We start from the raw sequence: 17,903 nt of genomic DNA, 5'->3' as shown, positions 1-17,903 counted from the left end.
TTATCATCATAAGAAAATATTATTCCTATTAGAAAAACGAATCTATTTTGTATAAGATTTTTTCATATATTTTACATTGTAAGAACTTATTTCTATAAAATAAATATAAAATTAAAATCATACAATAAAAAATGTGATTATATGTCAATATGACTAAATAATGATGATGATAATTAAAATAACAATAAATTAATATGATTAATTAATAGCCTAATTTTAAAATATGAATTATTATTGTTGTTGTCATTATTAGAATCAATTATTCAATTATCAATTATTAAAACAAACAAGTTAATAAACATTACTATTGTAATAAAACTATTTTACTGTAATAGAAAAAAATGTTTAAGAAAAATATTATATTTGTTGTATTTGAATAATTAACAAATTATTGTGCTAATTAAGCAGCTCGTGGGTCTACTGGTGCGTGAGACTAAGCAGAAGGTGCGTTTCTTCTTAAGAAACCGGATTATTTTCCGCTGGGTTAATCTTGTATGTAATAGACCATAAGTAAACGTGTCGTGGGTGGTTGGAGGGCATAAACGCCGTCTGTCACGTGTCCTCTCCATCGTCCCGCGCGCTAAACGGGCCTTTCGCTTTCCGCGCGCGCTCTCCGCTCTCGCGTGACTCACGTTCATTGTCATGCATCGGGTTCAAGCTGCAGAGATGACAGAGCACAGACTTCATCCAGACGCTTCACCTAAAACCCTAGTCTAGAGGACGTAAATGATTTATTCTGCGGGCGCAGTGGGTCAGAACCAGGTCAGGACGGGGTGAAATGGGCAAGACTGGCTCTGCATAGCCCTGAAAATACAGTGACGCCTGGCCTTGAGCCAAACTCCATGGAGGTTTAGTGGAGGCCCGAGGACATGTTTCTTTAGTGCAATGTGGATAAAAGATGCTAAATCTAGCTCTGGATCACTTGCGTTTGAGGTTAATCTTTTAGGATGTGGTATTATTTCCTTCTAAATCTAAAATAGATGTGTTAAAACATGATAAAAAAAAGTATAATAATGGCAAAAAAAGTCGTTCTATTGTTTCCTTTGAAGGAACAAATGATGTATGAACCAGCTATTTTTAGTGAATCAAAAACATACAGTGCAATAACTGTAGCCTAGTCCAAATCAAATGACTCTTATGAACCAGTTGTTTTAGTGAATCAAATACATCGTGGCCATTGTGGTTCGATTCATGAGCGAATAACTCTTATGAACTGTTTTTTAGTTAATCAAACACATACAACGCATAGTCTAAATCAAAAGCAAACGACTCTTATGAACCAAATGGTTTTAGTGAATCAAAAACATACAGCGCAACCATGTAGCCTAGTCTAATTCATTAGCAAATTACTCATATGAACTGGTTCTTTTAATGAATAATTCAAAAGTTGTGAATCAGTCTGAAATATATACACACACATGCAGGTGAAACTCGAAAAATTAGAATATGGTGCAAAGTTCATTTATTTCAGTAATTCAACTTAAAAGTAGAAACTAATATATTATATAGACTCATTACATCATTTATTTGTTATAATTTTGATGATTATGGCTTACACCTTATAAAAACCCAAACAAATTGTGAAAAGGTTTTCATAGCTGTAAGCCATAATCATCAAAATTATAACAAATAAAGGCTTGAAATATCTCACTTTGCAATGAGTCTATATAATATATTAGTTTCACCTTTTAAGTTGATTTACTGAAATAAATGAACTTTTGCACCATTATTCTAATTTTTCGAGTTTTACCTGTATATATATATATATATATATATATATATAGCCTATATATATATATATATATATAGTTTCTCTAATAACCACCACAACACTCTTCTATCTGATTGGTTAACAGGAATGTTGTTCCATTGCCCTTCTTGCCTAAAGCACATTGCAGTTGCTCTTGCATAAACATCTACACATGCATAACCCTCTTCTGTCACTCATTACCACGGTAACAACAACAACACAATCACACACGATCAATTATGGAGTCATAACTGAGAGCTTCATTGATCAGATGTCAGGCTCTAGTTGTAGTTTCATTAAAGAACAATAGAATAAATGTCATGAATATAATTGCTGTTTAAGTGTCATTTTATGTCAAGTGTCCCTGTCGTTTCCTCAGCTTCCTGAATCCTGACCTGCTTTAGTGTCCAGGCAGGAGAGCGGAGCTGACAGGCCGCTGTGCTTTCATTCTTTCTGCCGTGCGCTGGATTAGTGTCTCTCGCTGCCAGACAGCCACTATGGGGAACGCTGGCTAATCTATATTTAGCAGTTTTTTTGCATTACATATTCATAGATGATTCAGAATCCAAAGTCCCCATGAGTAGATCTGAAACTTCACCATCCAATCTGTTCCTTTGCTTTTCTTTCTGTCTGTCTCTTTTCAATGGACGGCTCATATCAGACGAGTCTGAAAACAGCCGAGACCCAAACCTGCAGTTGGTCATTATTATTTAAAGAGACATGCACTGAAACGGGTCGAGCATGTTTTTGAGGGTGTTTTAAACAACCATTGAGTCATTTTAACCAAAGTATGTTACGAACTTTACATGAACACCCTGAAGAATCATACCAACTTGTGGAAAATGGGCACCCGATGACCCCTTTAAGTGAACGTAAACAGTTGAGAAAGAAAACGCTTGTGTAACAGTATAATGGATCTGTGCGTCAGGTCTTAAAGTGACAGCAGCCTAATATACCTGCTGCCAAATTATAAGATAATATTACAAATATCTATATGGCAGTTTCTCCCCATGGTAGCGATGTCAAAATTGTGAGCAGTAAAAATACAGAGTCACTAACTTTGAAAAACTACTAGCCAGGGGTGCGTTTCCCGAAAGCATCGTTACTATGGTCGCAAGTTCCGTTGTTATTAGCAACGATTTGGTGTTTCCCGAAACCATCGTTCCAACGAACGTTCGCAAACAGCATCGCAAACTTGTGTGGTTGGAACGACAGCTCTCGAGCTGTGGTTAGAAGCATATTTCTAGTTTACATGAGATGTAAACTGAATAAATCCATATCTTTAGCAAAATAAGCAAGCTGACATTCAGTACAACCCGTGTTATTTATTTAGAATACTTGACAAATTTTAGTTTGTCAAGAGATTTAAAGCACCGTTTTTGAAGACTGCGCATGTGCGATCGTGCTCTACTATGTAAGAACGAGCCAAATATTGAGTCTGGTAATAAAGCAAAATAACTGAGAAAAATTTAGAAAAGGTCTTCAGATGCCATGTCTGTAACTTATATGACAAAATCTAGTGTTAATTCGATCTCAAACAGATTAATTAGAATAAGTTATTATAGTCCACCACGTGCGAGATGTAAACCAACGTGGTTGAACGATGCTTTGCGACATACGGTTTCGGGAAACAGTCGTGACTAGCTAGCTATTTCTCCAACGATGAATCGTACTATGGTAGTTAAGCAGCGAGCTATATAGTTGTATGGGAAACGCACCCCAGAGTTGGTGAGCAAAATAATTAGTGTCAAGCCCTGTATATATATATATATATATATATATATATAGGTTTATAAATAAATAAAATTGCAATAAAAACACAAATTGCAAGGCAAATAAATAAAGTGTTAACTGAGGAATTTACCCACATTCTTTTCTTCATTTGTACAGTTCTTTGGACTCTGGGCTTGAAATGTCAGTGTGAGGTTCAGGTTGGTTAGTCCAGAATGCATCTTTGACAGGGTCTGGAAATCTCCTGACCGATGACAGTTTCATAATTGGCACTCAGGAACAATGCTGTCATGAGGTCTGAGTGACGGGTCGTCTGTTGGGGATGGAGGATGCTTACTGGTTTACTTTGAAGGACACCAAGGATTTCCAGAGAAGAAGGGCTAGTCTCTCTCTAGGAAACTCAGCATAATTGGTATTGTTCAACATTTCTTTATTAAAGGGGCCATATTCTTTTCTTTTATAAGTTTCTTAAGAAAAGATGTTTAACATGACCATTATTCATTCAATCTTTTCTGACTCTCAGAATTAGGCGTGCTACTGTATCTTTAAGACTTCTATGCAAATAGCAGTCAGCCAAACAAACAAATCAGTGAAGCAAGAAAATATAATGACTTAGAAACTGGATTCTGAATAATTTTTAAAATAACTTTTGTCTCCTTTAACCACTCTTTAGTCTTTAAAAAAAATCTTTGTCAGATTTTTCAGAAATACATTACATAATTTGTATAATAATTATATATAAATTCTATATCATGACGGCAAACATTATTATAATGAATATATGATTCATAATTATAATAATAATAATTATTAAAATGTATACAAATTAATGACATATTTTACTATTATATACATTATATTTAATATGAATTAATAAAATAAAAATGTGTAATATTAATAAATTATATATATATACATATGTCAAATTAATTCCATGCTATTATGACAAAAAGGTCAATATATACGACACTACCTCATCTGGCATCATCATATATTCAATTATGCATTGTGTGTCAAATATTGGGCCAGACAAACCTGTTGTTCAAAGCTCAGAAATCAACACTTCCTTTCAGCATTCCGGTCACACCTTCAGGATCTTTAAAAATACTTAATTAGAGTTAATAATCTGAGGTACGGGCAGGTGTAGCGCGCACATCTCTAATAATCAGCGGTAATGAATTGCCATTTATAAACACAGCTGTGAGCTGAGATTGCAGTCTTCAGACATGCCGCTCCTAACAGTCACCTCACGCTTAGTTTTTCCACAGACGCTGGAACAACAGCATCAGTTGAATCTTGAAACAAGTGTTCGATTGAGGCTCTCTGGTGGGCATATCTGAAAAATATCAATAGTGATTAAAATACGTGGATCAAGGGTCAGTTTGAGTCTTTGCGCTGGAGTTCTTGACATGCTACCACCGTTTGTCCTTTGTCCCTGGGAAGATGGAGGTATCGATCACTCCGTTTCTTCCTCTCTTTTTTTTTTGGATTCTCACAAAATGTCAATTGTGCCAGGTTTCAAACCGGCTGTCGGGCGGCTCCGTGCAGCGCTCATGAATAATGCAGATGCACGGGGAGGGAAAGAAAGAGAGGGAGGCATCTTCTTTCTTTCGGCGTCGGAGAGATGGATCCTCACCTGGAGGTGTGAAAGGAAGCCGCTGGGGCGGGACCAGAAGGTCTCAAATGTCAGGGCAGGTTGTGTTGACTGTGGGGGGGCTGAGACATGTTCGGTGGGCACAGATCAAATCCTGCCGCTGAATAGAGGAACGACTGTAATTATTCTCCTGCTCCAGTTTTCATGAGAGAGGAAGGCCATTAATTCCGAGAGACATTCAGGCACTGTCCCACTGCGCCCCCAGAGAGAGAATGAGAATAAAGCGGAGAGGACGAGAGAGCGAGAGAGTGAGCGAGAGGGAGAAAAATGGTATACAAAGCTTTCTGCTTTGACAATGGCATGCAGGCACATTAGGACCAGCGTATTTAAAACTGAAAGGATCCGGCGTGATAGTCAGCCTCCCATTTTTCATCTGACAATGTGTGGTATTCCGGAGTGGTCGTAATGCAGATGAGGCATTACGGCTGTTAAGATTAAGGGACGCATTAATTAAGACTCAATGGTGTATGTTGGAATCTGACAGGCACAACAAATGACCAGGAGTAGATAAATAACCCTTTACCTAGTTACTCTAGCGGACACCTGCATCATAGGTAACGGCAACACAAGATTAGGAGACTCTATGTTTCTAAACCGAAAAAAGTTGGAAATGCAGTGGTAGAGTGACGAGTAAATGGTTAGTGAGGAATGTGGTGAAGTAATATAATCTCATAACAGATTACTTTACTCATAATTAACCCATCATTAACTCAGCTTTATACCTTAACCCAGTTAGCAGAGCAATCTGGCAGATTGATTGGTTAGTGATGAGAGACTAATGTATGATAACCGGTTAGTGATAAAGTAAGTTAATGAGGTAGAGTGAGAGGTTAGTAAAGAGAGATGATTGGTTATATAGAACAAGTGGTTCGTGAAAAGTAGAGTAATATAGTACAAAATAACGAGGTAAACTTGTATAACATAAAAAAGGTTGAACATTTCTTAACTTATTTTGATTAGTTAAAGCAATGTAAAAACATATGTTGTCACAACTTATTGATCATCTAATTTTTTACAGTGTGTAATTGGTTAGGAAAGTAGATTTTTGAGGTATACTCTATAGAGTAATGAGATATAGTGAAGGAATAAGGCTGGAATAAATTAGTCGATTTGCGTGGAATGCTATTTATGTTCTCCAATGATGGCATCATAAAAAAAAAATCAGCCGTTATTACAAAAATATCGAGTCCGATCTAAAGTGTGGACATTTTTTAAACAGAGATGATGCTCCGCACGCTCTGCAAAACCGAAATGGCAAACCACAGCAGCACATCTTCTATGCCGGAGCATCCGAAAAGAAAGAAAACATCCCGGGGCTCTCTTCAAAACGACGATACGCCAGCATAAGTATTCGGACTATTACAATGACATTTTACACAACGCTAGAAAATGGTTGTCAGGCTCATATTTTGTGCTTAATACGGCAGAGCTAGAGCAAGTGGTTAGTGATGAAGTAGAGTAAGTAAATTGATTAGGTTGAGTGATTGGTTAGTGATGAGAGAATGATAATGAGGTTAGTTATGATATAACCTATCACTAATAGGATTGAGGACCACAGAAAAGGTTGTGAACCCATTATCCACTTAACCACTCTACCTCGCCACTAACCCATCATTCTACCTTTTCATTAACCATTGATTCTTTTTTTTCTGTAATTGGTTAGTAAAGCAGGTTTTTGGGGTAGAGTAATGAGGTGTATAGGGAAGAGTTAGAGATAAGTTAGATTGATTGGTTAGTAATGAGATGTGTAAGTGATAGTTGGTTAGGTAGAGTAGTCCGTTGATGGTGATAAAAGTAATGAGGTGGAGCAATCGACCAGTGATGCGGTTGAGAAACCAGAGATCAATCTGATGTTTTGTTCGTCTATTAGTAAAATGTATTTTTTTATTTCGTAGCAAATTTGGAGGAAGTTTTTACCAAGTGGGAATTTTGATATATATAAAAACTTTCTCCAAATTTTTGGCTGACATCTGGGGAATCTGGCACTTCTGGGGACATGGAAGAAGTGGTGAGTTTTGGTCTGCTTCCGGCATGGATCTGGTTTACTTTCGGCAAGTAGCTTTTGGGCCAATCTTGGGCCGTAATTGACCGTTCGCAAAGACCCGCCCCCTTTAGTTACTGTCGCTATGTCCGACAAGCTACACCACTCTCACGCCACACCATTATTCTCACGCAGTGAAAAATACATCGTGGAGCAGACACTAGGCGTGTTTCCATTACAGATTTGTGCAAAACTTTTGCGATTTTTTTCAAAATGTCGCTAAAAAAAAATTTGCGAAATGACGACGTTTCCATTAACCGATGTTTTGCGACTAAAACTTAAGTAATTCCAAAAATCATACCAACGATGTTGGTAGGTTTATATATTGCAGCCGCCACACTAGCCATTATTATTAATCGAAGGAGATAGGCGTGTTATCCAAGCATTAATGGTAAGGAAAGACACTTATACTGTGAGCGGCACATATAGCCTATACTGTATGAGGAGTTTCTGGGTGTTTCTCCCTCATTTCTGCTTCGAGGTCTTGGTTGTGGCATTTCTTTGAGGTTTAGAATCAAGTATTCCTGTAATTATTTTGTCTTTTATGAATTTAATAAAGAACTCTGTCTCGTATTCTGTCCAAACACACCGCGTCATTACGTCAGGTGACTGTAAATGTGCAAAAACTGTTTTCATTGCAGTTTTGCGAAATATTTACCAATTTGCTATCTGGGATGTAGCTTCTTGTATTTCTGCATATGAAAGTAAGCAAAGTATTCTGAAAGTGTTAGTGATGATGAGTTCGAGCACAGAGAACAAAAGATGAGCTTGAGTTACTGAGGAAGACTGCGTCTCACAATGACGCCCATGGTAACCTTGACCATGAGTTCCTCAAAGCAGTACGAGGAAAATCTCCACCGTTTATGTGCAGATGCCTCTACAATAAACTAAAAAACACACTGAGATGCTCTAGAATAAATTCAGCAAGACTCCAATGACCTTGGTGACTCATTTCCACAAACAGATTCATTTGATCTTCAGCTCTCAGGTGATCAAGCCTCTTCCTCCCTATAATTCAATTCAAGCTTTTGTGAGAAGTGGCTGGATTGAATCTTTACTCATTGTATCATCAAGCTGTGTGGTTGAACTCACCAGTATTATAACTCTGGGCTCAGGAAGGATATACCATGCTGAGGGAAATCATAATTAACAGGATTAGACACCAAACAGCAAGAATAAGTAGAGGATAGTAAAAAAAATATATTTGTGCTTTTCTCACCAAGAAAGAACAGCGCCCGATTTAGCACCAGATTCACTAAATAATTATGGAAATGAGGTTCTGCGGGTGGTAATAGCACGACGCTAATTGCACCAGGCGAATAGCATTGTGTTTTGTGGATATGGTGCAATCTATAACAACGCCAATTTGCATATAAAAGAGGCGTGTTTGCACAGAAAAGAATGACAATTACATCATTTATAACCATTACAACATATTTAGGACCTGGTTTAATTGGATTGTGTGCACTTAGTGAATGGCATGCAGGTGTTTGCACTGAATAAAATATCGCAAGTTAAAGGATTAGTTCACTTTCAAAAAAATGTTTGCTGATAATTTACTCACCCCGATGTCATCCAAGATGTCCATGTCTTTCTTTCTTCAGTCGAAAAGAAATTAAGGTTTTTGAGGAAAACATTCCAATATTTTTTCTACACAGAATGGAGTTCAATGGCAAGCATCTATCCCAATGTTCAAAAGAAGGTTCAAAGTCTCTACACGATCCCAGTCGAGAAATAAGGGTCTTATCTAGCGATACAATCGGTCATTTTCTAAAAAATGTTTAGAACAATTGTTCGTCTTGTGCTGGTCTGCAACGCATAATACAACGTATTACGTCATCACGTTGGAAAGGTCATGAAAAACAAAAACAAAATTAATTAAATCAAAGATGTCGAATGATTTTGAAGTTGGAGGAGAAAATGAGATGGAGTTTTTCGCCCTTCCCCACTTTTTTGAAACAAAGTACACAGACGAATAACTTAGATAGATGACGTGAACGTGACCTTTCCAATGTGATGGCGTAATGCGTGGCACGTCGCAGACCAGCACAAGACGAACAATTGTGGTTAAAAATATATAAATGTAAAAAAAAAATAGAAAATGGCCGATCGTTTCGCTAGATAAGACCCTTATTTCTCGACTGGGATCGTGTAGAGACTTTGAAGCTTCTTTTGAACATCGGGATAGATGGGTGCCATTGAAGTCCATTCTGTGTAGAAAAATCCTGGAATGTTTTCCTCAAAAACTTTAATATCTTTTCGACTGAAGAGAGAAAGACACGGACATCTTGGATGACATCGAGGTGAGTAAATTATCAGCAAACATTTTTTTTGAAAGTGAACTAATCCTTTAATAAGACAACTGTTATTGAATTCACCCCATCATGTTTTCATGATAACGTGAAATTCGATGCATTTCTCTTTCTTTTCTTCAGAGTATCTGAAGACCTGGCAACATGACATATTCTCCTCGCAGCATCAAACATGATTCATGAGCATAAAACCCAGGAATTTCCCTTCTGTTAAAACTCCAGCGATTAGTTTCTCCTTGAACTTGTTTTGTGCGGTAGGAATATACGTGTGAATCATGAAAGCGTGGGAGTCGCTGACTTTAGCGATGCATTTACAGTTAAGGTGTTTCTTGATAAGCGTTTAAGAGTTTGTGAATACAACTCTGCATTCGGCTGTTTTAATGAAAGCTCTCTTGGCCCACTTCTTTTCCCCTTCAGCATCTTCAGCTTAAGCTCAAGGATCAGACTGACATGAATAAATAAAGAAGCCTCGGGACACAAGAGTCTTTTCCACCCGAAAATCCCTTCAGCTCAAACATCAGCACAGACCCACTGAAATCTCAAACGCTCCAGACATCTCAGCCTCCGGAGGAGTGTGTGTCTAGAGAAATGCAGTTTTAAAGAAAGTCACCTTTGAATTTATGGCATACAAGTACTGTATTTAGACTTTAGGCTCTCTAATGAAACGTTTCAGACATTTACTGTACATTAATGCACTTTAATCGTCTGCAAACAGTTCAGCTAACTCCTACTACTGTAAAAAGATTCAAGCTTTAGGCTGCATCTCATTTTGCAACATCTACACACACTTAAAATATCACTGTATGTGAGTCTAGTTCCGGCGGAAGAGTGACCTCTGACCCCGACGTATCATGCATTGATGTAATCCGAGTTACTATTCACTCCCATTATAAAGCTTGGAAGAGCCAGGATACTTTTTAATATAACTCTGAATGTGTTTGGATGAAAGAAGAAAGTTATACATCTAGGATGGCTTGAGGGTGAGTAAATTATGGGATGATTAAAATTTACGGGGTAAACTTACCCTTTAAGGCAACTTTAGCATATTATTTTGATATAGTATTATCCGGCATGCACTATTCTTACTTTTCAACATGGATAGTATGCAAATTGGGATGCCACATCATTGCTTAGATCATCTGTTGTCATTGAATATGAGTATGATACAATATTTAAATAGTTCTCAAAAATAGAAGCATTTCACATTGATCTGTAAGTACTTTTAATATTTTTCATTAATTGCCATACACAATATCGTTTTTGAAAGAAGTCTCTTCTGCTCCCCAAGGCTGTATTTATTTGATCAAAAATACAGTAAGAACAGTAATATTGTGAAATATTATTACAATTTAAAATAACTGCTTTCTACTTGAACATATTTTTAAATGTAATTTGTGATCAAATCTGAATTTTCAGCATCATTACTCCAGTCTTCAGTGTCACATGATCTTTCAGAAATCATTCTAATATGAGGATTTGATGCTTACGAAACATTTCTGAATGTTGAAAACTGTAGTTGCGGCTTAATATTTTTCTGAAAACTTTTTTTCAGGACTGTTTGATGAACAGAAAGTTCAAAAGAACTGTTTATTTGAAGAAAAAAAAAAAAACACTTTTTTATCAGTTCAATGCATTCTTGCTGCTGGCGACAGCAACTTATCAAATTTTTTGATGACATTATAACTTGGAATATTGATGTACAGTTTTTAAAGCAAAAAGCCAAAAGAAACCATGTGTTACAGTAATTTTACTACAGTTAAGACGATGCAAAGCGGAGTCAGCTCTGGGCTATTTACGCTTGTCAAGCTACATCACCATCAAAGATCATTGCATGAACACAGTGACTTTCTAATAATCCGGATGCGAGTTTATACCAAAAAATAGATTAAGAGCCAGAATGATCAGTTTTATTTAACAGATTTAGCCTCAGTGTTTCCCCCTATGATTCATATTTGAGATGAATCTCATGAAAACACATTAAAATCTCCCCGTATCGCAAACCTTAGGCTATGAAGCTCCAAGAGCCATATGCACAAAGTCGAACAGAAATCAAGTTTCACAGGACAAAAGCGAGAACGCAGGGCAGAAAGAGAGATTGGGGGTGTTCAGCTGAGACAGATGGAGAGATAGCCTGAGGAACATCGCTCTCTGTGGGAGTCGAGCCACTTTAGAGACTCGCTTTGGCTTTCGGAGACAGAACGATTCCTCAGGCGTTCGATCCGCGATCAGGCACAGCAAACCGTCCCCCACACTGGCGTTTAATCGCACCGCTTTCTAGCATTCCTTCACTTGGAGAACTGCTTTCAAAGTTCATAATGCAGAAGATACTTCAGAGAGCAAGCGATTGTGGCACTAAGATCCGATTGGACGAGGCTCGTTTGAAGTCGAAGGTTTTTTACCCATAACGCTCTCGTTGCTTATTGCTTAATTTGAACACGGGTTTAATCAGATTCCTCTCGGATCCCACAGAGCACATTCACAAACGCATTACTGCCCACAAAGAAGCAGGAAGCGGCAGAGCGGCACAGAGAACACATTCAGCCTGAGGAACACAGCGCACACCAGTGACTGCCAGACATTCAGAGGTGGGAACAACCGTTGGAACGGAGACAGAGATCAGAGAAGGACAAGCTGGAGGGCACAGCTGCATATCGGAAAATGAGAGAGAGAATGGGGTCTGCAATGCCCAGTGAACACTGCATTAAATAATCCCGGCTGAATCCCTCAGAAAAACAGGTTACATTAATAAAAAATAAAAAATAATAAAAAATATATAATAATAATATTATATATATATATATATAGCCTATATATAAGCAGCACAACTATTTTCAAAATAGATAATAATCAGAAATGTTTCTTGAGCATCAAATCATAGAATGATTTCTGAAGGATCATGTGACACTGACTGGAGTCATGATGCTGAAAATTCAGCTTTGCATCACAGGAATAAATTACATTTGAAATATATTAAAGTAGAAAAAGGATATTTTAAAGTGTATTAATTGTACAATTTTACTGTGTTTTTGATCAAATAAATGCATTATCGTGATTTTAACGGTAAAACTGTTAATTGGTTAACAGAAAGTTTCCTTACTATATACGGTAAATAACCGTGATCGATCTAATGGTACATTTAATGTGATTTTACTGTAAAATACCGTTAAATTTACAGTTTTTGAAAGTGAAAAAGAACAACTCATAGTATAATTTACAGTGAAAAAACATAAATTGACATTCCCACAATTCCCTGCGTGACACTTCACATTTGATGTATTTTTGTTGAAATAACGGTTTCTTCATAGTTTTTTTCTAATCAGTTATAATCAGTTATGTACATTAGGGTTTTATGTTACATTTAATGTTGTTAAATTAATGTTCATTGCATTTTTAAAATGTCATGTGTGTTACCATGATGGCGTTTAATGTTTGTGTGAATGACACTGTGCAGCTTCTATATTTTATAATTAACTTTCTTGTGGAAGAATATTATATTAATATAGATATTAATACTTCAATAGGTCGGTAAATTAATAGAAATACGGTTTATTACTGTACATTTAAAATGAAGTCTGTAAAACCTAAAATGTTGCTACCGTATTTTATATGGTAAATCACTGGCAACCACAGCTGATGGTATTTTACTGTAAATGTAACGGATTTTTTTTAGTGTGGGTGTGCTATAAATTTTAAAATTAAATTATTTCTTTATATATTAATAAATAGAATCACATATATCGAATATCCCACCTCCCCAAAATCTATTATTTTTTTATTTAATTTTTTAGGGGAAATGTGCATAGTTGTCATGTCACGTTTTTGCCACTGAATAAAAAAATAATAAAGATAATTGTGACTTTTTATCTCACAATCCTGACTTTTTTCTCGATTGCGAGTTTAAATCTTGCAATTCTGACTTTCCGAGTTTTAAAGTCAGAATTGTGAGATATAAACTCACAATTCTGACTTTATTCTTACAATTCTGAGGGGGAGAAATAATTGCAAGATGTAAACTCACAATTGTGAGAAAATGTCAGAATTGTGAGCTGATCTTTTGTCTCAGAATTGGACTTTATAACTTGCAATTGTGAGTTTATATCTCGCAATCTAAGAAAAAAAGTCAGAATTGAGAGATTAAAAGTCGCAATTACCTTTTTTAAAAAAGTTTTAAATTCCATAGAAATATGACCCATAACTGTCTTTGAAAAGTTTTGTGAGATTCACTTTCCCTGAATTTTGGCCCAAAACTTCAGTATGGGACGGGTTCACTGCAGGTCTGTAAGTCACCTTACAGCATTAAACCTCAGCTGTCGTCTTCTGGCCTGAGCGGTAAAGTGCAGTCCAGTGACTTTGCTCATGGCTCTTGCAGGAATGTAAAAGCCCTGATAGAAATCATAATTCACGCTTTGACCCATTACTGCCTGGTCCTTTCAGGGCCGCTGAAGAGCTTAGTGGCTCTTTTCTCCTGCGGCACAGAAGATACTCATTCCTGAACTACTTCCTGTCTGTCTCTTTCTCCGGCACCAGCGGGGGAATCTCTCACTTTCTCTCTCATTCCCATTGTCCAGCTCAAACCAAGCATGACTGATAGAAAGATCATCCACTTCGAGTCTAGAAATGCCAACAGCTTTGTTGGAGGAAGGAGTCCATTCATGTCCCCATCAACCCTCCGCTATAGCAATTCAGCTTACACTTTAAACTACACCTGATTTGCATTTTCCAAAGTAAATACAGTGTTTGCAAGTCAGGAAGCCAGACATGTGTGTGTAAATAAACAAACTAACTAACTCATTTGGAATATAGTAGATCAACTCTGGGTTAAGCAGTTGGAAAATTATGCGAGAAGAAAAAACATGACAGAAAAAAGATACAGTGCTGCCTTACGAACACAGCAATGCCATTTAACACAAGTGTGTTTTCCTTGTGCAAACTAATTACATTTAACATAATTAAAAAATTATATAGCAATTCTTAAAGGTTCTGTAGCAATCAAGCGCGACAACATGCGCAATCTAAGTAAATTCGATTAGATCGTTCTCACATTTGGGAATCTACATGTAACATACTATGGATTTATTTTCCGCGGGTGGTTGTGAATGAAATGATGGATAATTCTATTAGTATGTGGAGCGTGAGATAAAGTCCGGCGCGTTAGGTAGTAATCACAGCAGACAGCTTTGTCGTAATAGAGATAAGTTACGCACAGAGCCCGGAATAAATGAAATTTAGCTCAATTATAGGCCACTAGTAATATGTTTTTTTTTTTTATCAGTGGACTTTGTGAAATATTACACTCATTGGAAAACGCACAAAGAGCTGTGTAATGTAGGTCAATATCTTTCATTAAAAAGCAAAGGCTCTGGACAGCCGCTTTAGTCCGGAGCTAATATCGCCCTAAAGCTGCCCGCAGGTTCCAACAAAAGCAAAGGGACGCGTTCTAATCAGATCTGCAGTGTCAGGCCGCAGTTAAAGAGACGATTTCAGCCGCCACCCGCATCACAGCCGCAGTCCGCGTGATTACAGTCATCTTTCATTACTGCCCAATGTGCGGTTCAAAGTGTTAAGTTCAGACCAGAATAATCTCCACTGGTGCCGCATGATACTGAAGAAGAAATGTGAGATGCGATAATGCTTTAAGTGTGTAAAATGAGTTTAAATTGTATTTCAAAACTGAAACTGAAATTACCAACATGTGTGTTTCACATTCTCTATAATAGAATAAAGCAACATCTAAAAAGCGCCGAGTATGTTTACTGTAGCATTAGATAAGAAGTGTAATTTTAAACGTCAATGTAGCGAATATTTTTGTTGTTGTACTTTATCTCTGTTTTTCTTACAAAATCCATCGCTTCACTTCAGAAGGCATTGTTTTTATGATGGATGGATGCGCTTTTTGGAGCTTATAAAACTCTGGCTCTATTCAATACAAAGCTGGGAAGAGACTGGATATTTTTTTTATATATATAACTCTGATTGTGTTCGGCTGAAAGAAGAAAGTATGGACTTGGGGCTTGGGGTAAGAACATTATGGGATAATTTCATTTTGGGTGAACTATTCCTTTAAATATATTGATTCTTATTAAGGTTCCAAAAGTTATTCAGTAAAGTGCAGTGATTGATTTTCTCTTTGTTTTATTAATATTAATGTCACAGACCGAAGTAGGAATATTAGGCTGCCGTCACTTTAAAGTCCCCCTGTAGTCAATAATTGTATCACTTAAAACTTCACTGCAGTTTCAAGGAGAAAATACTTCTGAATTTACACATAATTTGTCTTAAACCATATTAAAAACACCACATAGACATGCATTCAAAGCTTGATTTTCACCACAGGGGGACTTGTTGTGCATGAATCCAATATATTGTTACACACGTCTTTTCTTTCTCAACTGTTTATGACATATTCACTTAAGACATAACCGACAGCGTTTATGTGAATACAAGTGAACACGTATTCGCGGCTTATTGCACTTAAAGGAACACGCCAACTTTTTGGGACTTTAGCTTATTCACCGTATCCCCAGAGTTAGATAAGTCCATACATACCCTTTTCATCACCGTAACTCTGTCTGACGCACCCACCGCTAGCCTAGCTTAGCACAAAGACTGGAGGTAAACGGCTCCAGCTAGCATACTGTTCCCAGTATGTATACGGTTAGAAGATGGCTGTGTCTCATGTGACCTTGTTATTTGTACACACTGTGACTATACAAATCACAACATGTAAATAGGAAAATGTTGGCGCTATTTTGTCACTTATTGGGAGCAGTATGCTAGCTGGAGCCGTTTACCTCCAGTCTTTGTGCTAAGCTAGGCTAGCCATGTGTGCGTCAGACAGAGTTACGGCGATGTAAAGGGTATGTATGGACTTATCTAACTCTGGGGGATACGGTGAATAAGCTAAAGTCCCAAAAAGTCGCTGTGTTCCTTTAATGGCACGCGTGCACACGCTCGGAAAGAGCCGTTCGTTTGTTCGTAGGGACATCAGAGGGTCTTTAGAGGAAGCATCAACATGAATGCAGTCTTTGACGTGCAAACGCAGCTGAAGTTCCCTGAGAATCAGACGTTCTTTCAGCGAGAGCTCCAGCACACAGCAAAAGCATTCAGACTGACCAGTCGCCAGCGGCTTGTGCTTCTAAAACTAGTAATATGCGTTTATCATGACTGCACACTAACCAAAGCTTTGGTTTCAGAAGTACATTTCCCATTCATATCTTCCAGCTTTTCAAAACATTCATCAATAAAGCTTTTTAAGCCTTAACCCAAACCAATCAGCTCATTTAATTTGAAGCAAACAAGCATAAAAACCTTAAGAAGGTCTGTATTTAATGACTTTTATCTTTAAAGAGGAGAGAAAATGAATGAATGAAGGAAGCATTGTGATGAATTATGTAATTTTGTTATCAGAAAACGCCTCTAATTAACATTGAAGATACATATTTCTAATATATACTATATATTTTAGCAACCGGTAATGAGAATGGAATGCTAATTAACAGATAGCTCTCTCCAGGTATTAAATAGGCTAGATTTCCTTGAGGAAAGCTTGACAAAACGTGATTACTGTTTCTATGGTAACACCAACTTGCATGGTCAATCGTGATTCAGGATTGTGTGTTATTTAAATATTCACAAGCAAGTCTGCAATTACACACGATATGACTAACTAATCCCATCTACAGATTTTCTGTCGTTGTCTAACAACCTCATGGTAGCACGAAGAGCATAAGTCTGTCTTAAAAGGTTTATGCTGTTATGTTAGAAATCGCTACACATCAGTAGTACAATTCTCTATGAAGGGTTTGAATGGGATTTCCACTTCTGGAAACCTCCGTTATGGAGGAAGAAACACGAGACCTCAGGTGATCATGTGACAGGAAAGATTCAACTGAGATTAAAGAAGGAGGAAGCAGAACTCGCCTGGTCAGATTTTCAGTGCCTGTGTGTGTGAGGGTTTGTCTGAGTCAGCAGGACGAGTGTTCTTATTCAGGCACACGCTGAGAAACATCTGCAGTCGGGCTCTCTCGCCCATCTCTCTTTCCCACCAGCTCATCTGCTGCTGAATCTCCCGGCTCTCTCTCCTGAGGTCAGAGGGAGAAAGTGAACATATGCTTGTCCATGTTTAGAGCTCCGAGAGGAGAGGAGAAATGAGAAAGGAGAAGGGAGAAGAGGAGGAGAGGAGGAGAGGAGGAGAGGAGGAGAGGAGGAGAGGAGGAGAGGAGGAGAGGAGGAGAGGGCATTCGAAATCTCCCTCCAGCAAGTTGTCAGATGATCTACACAGAGTCGCTGTCACTCACTGCTATACCAGCATGCACCAGGACGTAACTGGAGCACAGGTGACTCTGCGTTAATAATAGCTCTGCCTTTAGGACACAAAGAGAGACAGAATGAGAGAACAAATGAAAAAAAGAATGG

The 17,903-nt window shown here is 37.5% G+C and overlaps 1 protein-coding gene across 1 annotated transcript in view; it reads right to left on the bottom strand.

The window, feature by feature from the left end:
* The window catches only part of lingo1a (leucine rich repeat and Ig domain containing 1a), a 163,732-nt gene that overhangs the window by 123,958 nt on the left and 21,871 nt on the right, over positions 1 to 17,903 (bottom strand). The gene's annotated exons all lie outside the window — the stretch shown is intronic.

This window comes from Phoxinus phoxinus (assembly GCF_949152265.1).
Source record: "Phoxinus phoxinus genome assembly, chromosome: 25".
Taxonomy (NCBI): domain Eukaryota; kingdom Metazoa; phylum Chordata; class Actinopteri; order Cypriniformes; family Leuciscidae; genus Phoxinus; species Phoxinus phoxinus.
Note: the sequence above shows the minus strand (reverse complement) of the source record. Positions and strands in the feature narration are given on the sequence as shown.